The sequence below is a fragment of the Chenopodium album genome, chromosome 14, assembly GCF_948465745.1.
Source record: "Chenopodium album chromosome 14, dcCheAlbu1.1, whole genome shotgun sequence".
Lineage (NCBI taxonomy): Eukaryota > Viridiplantae > Streptophyta > Magnoliopsida > Caryophyllales > Amaranthaceae > Chenopodium > Chenopodium album.
In genome coordinates, this window is record NC_137847.1 from 47,636,490 (window position 1) to 47,644,608 (window position 8,119).

At 35.8% G+C, this 8,119-nt stretch overlaps 3 pseudogenes across 2 annotated transcripts; 2 read left to right on the forward strand and 1 right to left on the reverse strand.

Annotated features, from left to right (window-relative positions):
* Positions 1–662: 662 nt before the first annotated feature.
* Positions 663–1,315, forward strand: LOC145578201 (protein DMP4 pseudogene; annotated as a pseudogene).
* Positions 1,316–3,240: 1,925 nt separating this feature from the next.
* Positions 3,241–3,904, forward strand: LOC145577379 (protein DMP4 pseudogene; annotated as a pseudogene).
* LOC145577378 (pentatricopeptide repeat-containing protein At5g46100 pseudogene) lies at positions 3,903–7,155 on the reverse strand (annotated as a pseudogene). 2 transcript variants are annotated; one of them, XR_014098776.1, is made up of 3 exons: positions 7,007–7,155; positions 4,819–6,488; positions 3,903–4,030 (listed from the first exon to the last, which is right to left on the reverse strand). The product of XR_014098776.1 is annotated as a pentatricopeptide repeat-containing protein At5g46100 pseudogene, transcript variant X1 (transcript). The 2 variants fall into 2 exon arrangements; XR_014098777.1 differs by having other exon boundaries at positions 3,916–4,024.
* Positions 7,156–8,119: the final 964 nt, after the last annotated feature.

Consider the following 8,119-nt stretch of genomic DNA (forward strand, 5'->3'; position numbering starts at 1 on the left):
AATAATCTACTAGGGAGGCACAAAGCGTGGAAAAGCCACACCTTGTACATCCTCGCAAATAATCCTACAAAGCTCTAAAGGAGCACTACCTAGAATAACAAGATTATTCGATTGAGTCACTCCACGATTGGCAAGCCAGTCAACTGCATGATTACCTTCACGTAAGTTATTCATAAATGGGAAATTAGGTTATATTATTATCACAATATGTTCAATGTTTGAAGTCAACTGATGTCTAAATAATGTTTGAAGTCAAGTTCTTGCAGTTACAAGCAAACCATGAACTAGATTTCTTCTTCTTCAAATGTAATACGAAGTATGAATTATAAAATAATAAATAAAGATATAGAAGCGCCACTTGATCCGTATGTTAGCGAGTAAACTTTGAATTCCAAATATGCACCGAAACAAATCTACAATTGAAAAGATATAATTTGCAAAAATTCTTCTAATGCTACCATAATAATTGTCAAAGTTTCAAAAATTACTATTGGTGGTCAAGAACACAAGCTAGGAGCATGTCATCCATTATGTAACTTTGAAATGAAAAGGTCAGCATTACTACAAATACAAACTCATTTTTCATATTTCTTGCCATCACTTAAATATATTGCCATTAACCACTTATTAAAGTAACCCAAACGTGCCATAATTCTGTTAACAAATCATGAAAATTAAGAGCAAGCAAACCAAGATTAAGAAAAGAGTGAAGATGTCAAACTCCGAGCCTTTCCTCGATGATAATGAAGTTTTAACCGATACAATGATAAGGAGGAATGGAAGACATGAAATTCTTAGTCAGACATTACAAGGCACAACAAACTTAGCCAATCTACTACCAACCGGAACCATCTTAACCTTCCACCTTCTTTCTCCTGTTTTCACCAATCGAGGTGATTGCGACAATGTAAATGCTGTGATGGCTTCCACCTTTCTCATGCTCTGTGCATTATCGGTGTTCATTCTCTGCTTCACTGATAGCTTTAGAGACAAACATGGAAATATCTCTTATGGCTTCACAACCTTTAATGGTCTGTGGCTGGTAGATTCTGAGGTACCTCTATCACCACGGCTGGCTTCCAGGTACAGACTGAGAGTCCTGGATTTTGTGCACGGTTTCACATCACTATTGGTTTTCACAGCAATTGCACTATCTGAAAACAATACAGTAAAATGTTTTTTCCCATCACCATCCAGAGATCTGCAGCAGATACTCACCGCACTTCCTGTTGGAATAGGATTCGCCTCGAGTTTCTTGTTTGTTTTGTTTCCTACACAGCGCCATGGAATTGGTTACTCCTTCCATGCCAAATGATCTCGCTTGCTCAACATTAATCTGGTTTCTGTTTCTTGAATGAGCTTCCAAATATTGTTATTAATTTGAAAATTTAGCGTAAAACTCATGTAAGACAGTTTGACTAAAGAAATCTCGACTACTGTTGGGCAAAGATGATGATGATCAGAGGATAATCATTAACTTCCTCCACTCTTCATTAATTGCATCAATTCATAACTGGGAAAGTAGGAAGCATTTTACAAAATAAAATTACTTCATTTATTTTTATCCACTACTTCATTTATTTTCCAGCTCATACTATTATGTAATCATAATCTCATGTTAAATGAGTATATACAACGCATTTATGTAAGTCTCTCTAATGGTATAATCTATGTTTCAAAGAAAGTAAAATACAAATTAATAAAAAATTGTCTCACTAATTTCAAAAGTCATCGCCAGACTCGAATAGTAAAACAAAATAATCGAATTCATAAAAGAAAGGATGATTCAACACATTTCTCTCTAATTTGGGATAGGATGGCTATAATAATACAAGCATCCAAATAAATACAAAATTACAAATATACGCCAATATAAATGACGTCCTACAAAGTAGGCACACAAAAAAGGAGCCGTTACGTTATAAACAAAAGCAACAACACAAAAGTGATACAATCTTTATAAAAAATCATACTCTAAAATGTCTACTGTATTAAACAAGTTACTCGAGATGTTTTAGAATAAAAGCAACACCCACACAAACAAAAAAAAAATATTAGTAAATGTAAACAAAGCAGCACAACTGATTTTCTGGAAAACATACCGTACAAGGGATGAAAGTAATGGACAAAAACATTATATCATATCAGGTTCTAAAATAGCCAAGAGAGCTCGGTCTGATGGTGCGATTTCAGGCCTTGCTGGATTTTGGTGGTGAGAATTTCTCTTCCCCCCCCCCCCCCCCCCTCCTCGCGGCCTACAAAAATGGACTAAGTTGACTTGCAAAGAGTATGGACTAGTAGAGAATTGAAGCAGGATCCTCCTACCATCCCGAAACTAAAAGTTCAGTACCTACCAATCTACCATGTGTATTACATAATTTTCATGTCTTAAGTAATAAGAATTCCAAACAATCTTCTTAATGAGCCTTGTCAATATTAATTCATCAATATTTCACCCAAAACAGAATTTTCAAAAAAGAAAAAAGAAATTCACAAACAGGTAAAATCATACTTAGTACTCCGTATATCTAAAATATATACATCTGGTGATCGCATGCTACAAGGAACTACCATAAGTTATCATTATTAATAAACCACTCTTTCAGGCCGAAATTAACGGGTTTATCAAGTCCAAGAGAAGATAAATTATCATCAAAAAGTTTAAGCTAACTGATATACAACCATGCAAGTAACTTTATCCAGAAGTTGCAATCAGCAACAAATTAAGTAGAAAATTAGGTTGAACTCCGAACACCAGACAAAAATAGGATGAGATATATCTAAAAAGCAACCCTTAATTGTGACTTACTATAAACTTTGGCAAAAAAATATCCGTTTCAGATGCTCTATAATCATTATAGTAGAATTCTCCAGCAGTTGCAAAAAAGATGCAATGGTTATACACAAAACATTGATAAGTCGAAGTCAAAGCAATCTCCCAAAATGAGTGCCCTCTCATCTTTTAGACCGATGTCAAATTAAGAAATGCATCGTAGCTCTTATAGTTTCATAACTGTAAACAATTGATAATATCTTTATTAACTAAATTACAGGAGCGACTTTCCCATGATTCTAATAAAGTAAGCTTTACCTCAAATATAACTTAGTTTCTTCTTTCTTGCAAGGCATTACTAACCAGCCCTCCCATTCCTTTTGCTCTACTCAATGCAATTATTAGCCATCCTCCCCCTCTTATAAAGCAGTCAGCCTCTCAAAGACCTGTAAAAAGCAGAACAGAGAGCAATCAGAAGAAAGATCAAGAAAGCGAGACATGGATGTCAATACAATCAGTGAGCAAGATCATCACAGTGATGAAGAGCAAAAGGTTCCCCTTCTCCGAGATATACCTTCTACAGTGGACAGAAATCCAATACAAGCAGCCATCAGCCAGACATTTCAGAGCACGGCTCACTTGGCCAATTTACTACCAACTGGAACAGTTATGGCCTTTCAGCTTCTCGCACCAGTTTTCACAAATCAGGGTGAATGTGACCCAGTGTGCCGAACAATGACTTCCATCCTAATTGCTCTTTGTGGGTTGTCATCATTCCTACTCAGTTTCACTGACTGCTTTAAGGATAACGATGGGAAAATCTATCATGGGTTTGCCACTTTCAACGGACTCTGGGTGATGGATGGGCCAGCGACTATTCCATCCCAGCTTGCTGCCAAGTACCGACTTCGGTTCATAGATTTTCTGCATGCTTTCATGTCAGTGTTGGTTTTTGCAGCAATTGCCTTATTTGACAAGAATACGGTTCAATGCTTCAATCCAACGCCATCAAAAGAGACCCAGGAGATTCTTACAGCACTACCTGTAGGAATAGGAGTACTTTGCAGTATGCTGTTTGTAGCATTCCCTACACAACGCCATGGGATAGGTTTCCCTGTAACTGCTAATTGATCATTTGATGTAACACGGACGCCTTACACATGTTCTTCTGTGACTAATTTCCAAATTGTATATCTTCGATGTGCATTATATTGTATATTGTATATAGCTCCAGCTGCTTCTATACCTCCACTGATCCTACAAAATGCTCTCATAAGATCAATTCATCCTATTACCGCATGTGTTTGAAATAAATAAATAAACAACTACTGACACAAAAGATGGAAAGAGAAAGAAGGATGAAGACAGGATTACCAAATACAAGTCTGCAATAAGAAACAAGCAGCTAAACTTAAGCTACTGTCAACAAGTTGTTCACGATAGAAAGGTATCACAAGATTCCTAGTGCTATGAACAAAAACTGGGAAATAAAGAGGAGATTAAAGGTAGTTGTTCAAGATAGAAAGGAAACACAAGATTCCTCGTGCTATGAACAAAAACTGGAAAATAAAAGGGGAGATTAAAGGTTATCATCTACATTAGGAACAACCAATGACAAATAACACAGCAATATATTCCTTTTAGTGTAAAAGGCCCTAAATAATATCATTTCGCGAAAACAAAGGATACTACCACAGTCATAACACAGAAATGACTTACACCTCTAGTCACATTCATTTGCATTCAGATCTCAGACTATTCCAAAATCTAGCAATCTTCTTTGATTTTGTCTCATTTTTTTTAGTATATGATTATACAATTATTGCTGATAACATACCTTAATATTCTGAGCATTGGAACAAACAAAACTAAAAGGAAATGCTGTGGTTTAAAACCGACTTTGTCAAATTAAATAATCCTTACAAATGTTTTGAGTGCCATAAAGAGATGTATAGAAAAAACAGTCAAAATACAGTAGTACCTGGACAAGAACTGAAAGAAAAAAAATAAAATAAAGGAAAACAAACCTATAAACAGCGACCCACCTTGCAGGAGATATTCTTTCAATCAAGATCATTGTTGATAGCCGAAAGCTACTAGCAAGGAGAACCATAAAAAACTCAAATCCAATAAACTACTATATACTTAGTCTTGAGCTTTTATATTTCATAGGTATTTTGATCAATCGATAATTTCTCAAGCTCATCAATATTCTGTACCAACAGCATGTGAAAGCTTTCAATGGTCTCCAACATCTTTTTTTGATCAAGAAAACCTCTTAAGATAGTCTTCCATATCTCCTCATCTGGTAGACAACCATCACAACAAACCATCTCATCAAGAATGCGGCAAACATTGTGCAAGTCTCCTTTCTTGCAGAAGCCTTTGATAAGAGAACTAAACACTTCAGATTCAACAGACAGACCCCTGGTTCTCATACTTAGGTACACATGAAATGCTCGATTGAGATCAACCACACAAAGTCCTTGTATGACAAGAGCATGGGTCCTAACATGAGTACTCCAAGTTAACCTATTGGGTGAGATTCCAGCAAGGACCATTTCATCGAGGAAATTGGCAGCCTCCCGGAACTTGCTCAAGTCAGAAAAACCACTAATGATCTTAGCATACAGTGCAGCATCAGGTTTAAGACCCTGAAGTTTCATTCTGTCAAAAAGTTTTACAGCTTCACAAAGATTCCCATCTTTACAAAGTCCAGGAATTAGAGTGCTATAAGTAATCATGTTGGGAGAAAGACGTTGGTCAAGCATCATGTCCAGTAGATCTAGCGCATGTAGGGATTGTCCATGCTTGCAAAGACCATCCATCAATGCACTGTAGGTAAATACATTTGGCTTAATGTCTTTGCTTCTCATCTCCTCAAACAAAGTCAGAGCATCACCTAACTTTTCAGTTTTGCACAGACCATGCATCAAAGTAGTGTATGTAACAACAGTGGGTAGGCAACCTTTTGTCTCCATTTCTCTGAAAAGTTCATTTGCTTCATCAATTCTTCCACATTTACACAACCCACTAATCAATGTGCCATAAGTATATGAATCTGGAGGGCACTGACGATGTGGCATTTCACGAAATATATTAATGGCAGCACCAATTGTCTCATTGCTCTTACAAAGGGCTTTAATCAAGATGTTAAGAGAAACAACAGATGGTGGAATACCTTTTTTCTTCATGTAACGGTAAAAACTCATGGCCATCTTTAACTGGTTTTCATCAACAAGAATTGAAAAGATAGTGATGTAAGTCTTCTCAGTGAGTTCACATTCATATCCTTTCGTGTTCTTAAAAATCCTAACAGCCTCCAATGGCTTATGAACTCGACCATATCCCCTACAAATGGAGAGGATTATATCCTCATTAACTTGACACTTCTCTTCCTTCATTTTGTCAAGTAGCTCCTCTGCAGGTCTAAACTGATTGGCAGAGACTAATTTAGAGATCATACGCCCAAAAGTAGTGTGGTCATGTTTAAAGCCATTTTTGTACTCAGCAGTTGCCGAATCAAATATCGCAATAGCCTTTGACAAGTCTTTTTCAGCTCGAATTAACTGTTCCACCTGTGATGTTGTAATCTTCTTAGACCACTTCAATGCCGCCTTGGTTCCCATGCTTGCGACTATTCAAGATCAATCAAACTCATATCATGGCTCAAGACGTTCTACATAAAAATAAGTCCAACAACATGTAACATAACCTGCAGTAACAGAGAATGACACACTGTTTGAAATCCTTTCCGATATCTTTGACAAAAAGTCGACACATATATTCACTAGGTTTTCGATAAACCAATTACAAAAGTTAATTTGTTTTAGCAGTATACATAAATTTACAGTCAAATTCCAAGCACATTATGCACACATAGCAACAATGAAAAAGGGTTAATTTTCATAGTTATGTCTTACAAAAAGAATTATAAACAACAGATTGCAACACATTAGCAATTACATTTGAAACAATTATCAAATTAAGCTCGAAAAATCGCATAACAATCTTCTTGCTTACAAAATCGACGTAAATTGCACATAGCAACATTCTAGCAACAAAATCGATAGTTATAATCATTCATAACTTGAGCAATTATAACCAAGAGTTCAATAATCAACATTCGAAGAACCCTAAATTGACAATATTGCTATTAAATAACGATATTTTCTAGATTGAAATATTGATATTTGATTATTTGCAAAAGAAAAAAGTAAATAAAACACTTACCTTTGAAGCTGCTTCAATGGAGGAGAGCAAGCTCAGAAGCCGCTTCAATGGAGAATGAGTTCGAGCTTCAATGGAGTTGACAGAAAGAGATGAGCGTAAAAGTGAGAAAAGCTCCAAAGGAGGAAAAAAATTTGAAAACGGAGGAAGAAGATTAATGACACGCATATATGGAGTAAATGTCCACCGTCAGATCTAAGGCTATGCTCAATTTTATTTATTTTTTATTTTTTTATTTATTTTTTTTTTTTCGTAAAGGAAGGTTATGCTCAATTGATTCGGGACTGATTCTAACTTACTCCGTCGCAAATCTCGCAATATCCCATTAACGAAGATTTTGCCCAAATCCAATCATTGTGTTAGCGGTAACAAAAAGTAGAATTTGTTATCTATACCCGGATGCACTTGCACTCATGTACGAGGGGTGTTGTTGAACGTCGCTCGTAAATTACATAGTAACGCTCCCATTTTTATAAGAAATTTCCTTTTCTACCCCTAGCATATAATTACGGAGTTTCTACTCAACGAGTCACATATTTCACTCTCTAACCTCATTCACTCTCATTTTCTCTCTCTAAAAATTTAAATCTGAAATTTTGAAATTTTCTGAAATTTAAATCCTAAAAAAAAAAAAAAAAACCATCACCAACAACCACCTTACAACCACCACTTGAAGAACAAGGCAAAGGGATGGCTGATCCGAGGCGAATTAGGGTGACTTATGGTGGTCGTGGATTAGGCGGCGGCGGCGAACAGGTAAATTTTTTTTTTAAAAAAAAAAAAACAAAACGGAAATTGGGACTTCCGCCCAGAAATTCCGGAAGTCCATATCCGCTTGAAATTTCCGGAAAATCCTTGGAGGATCCGGAAATTTCAGGCGGATCCTCCAAGGGACTTCCGGAATTTCTGGGCAGAAGTCCCAATTTCCCTTTTTTTTCGTGAATAAATCTTATTATTATTATGATTATTGTTATTTTTATGATTTTTATTATGATTATTGTTATTATTATTATTATTAGTAGTAGTAGTAGTAGTAGTAATATGTTATTGTTAGCATGATTTTTGTGATTATAATTATTGTTGTTGTGATTATGATTGTTGTTGTTGTTATGATTT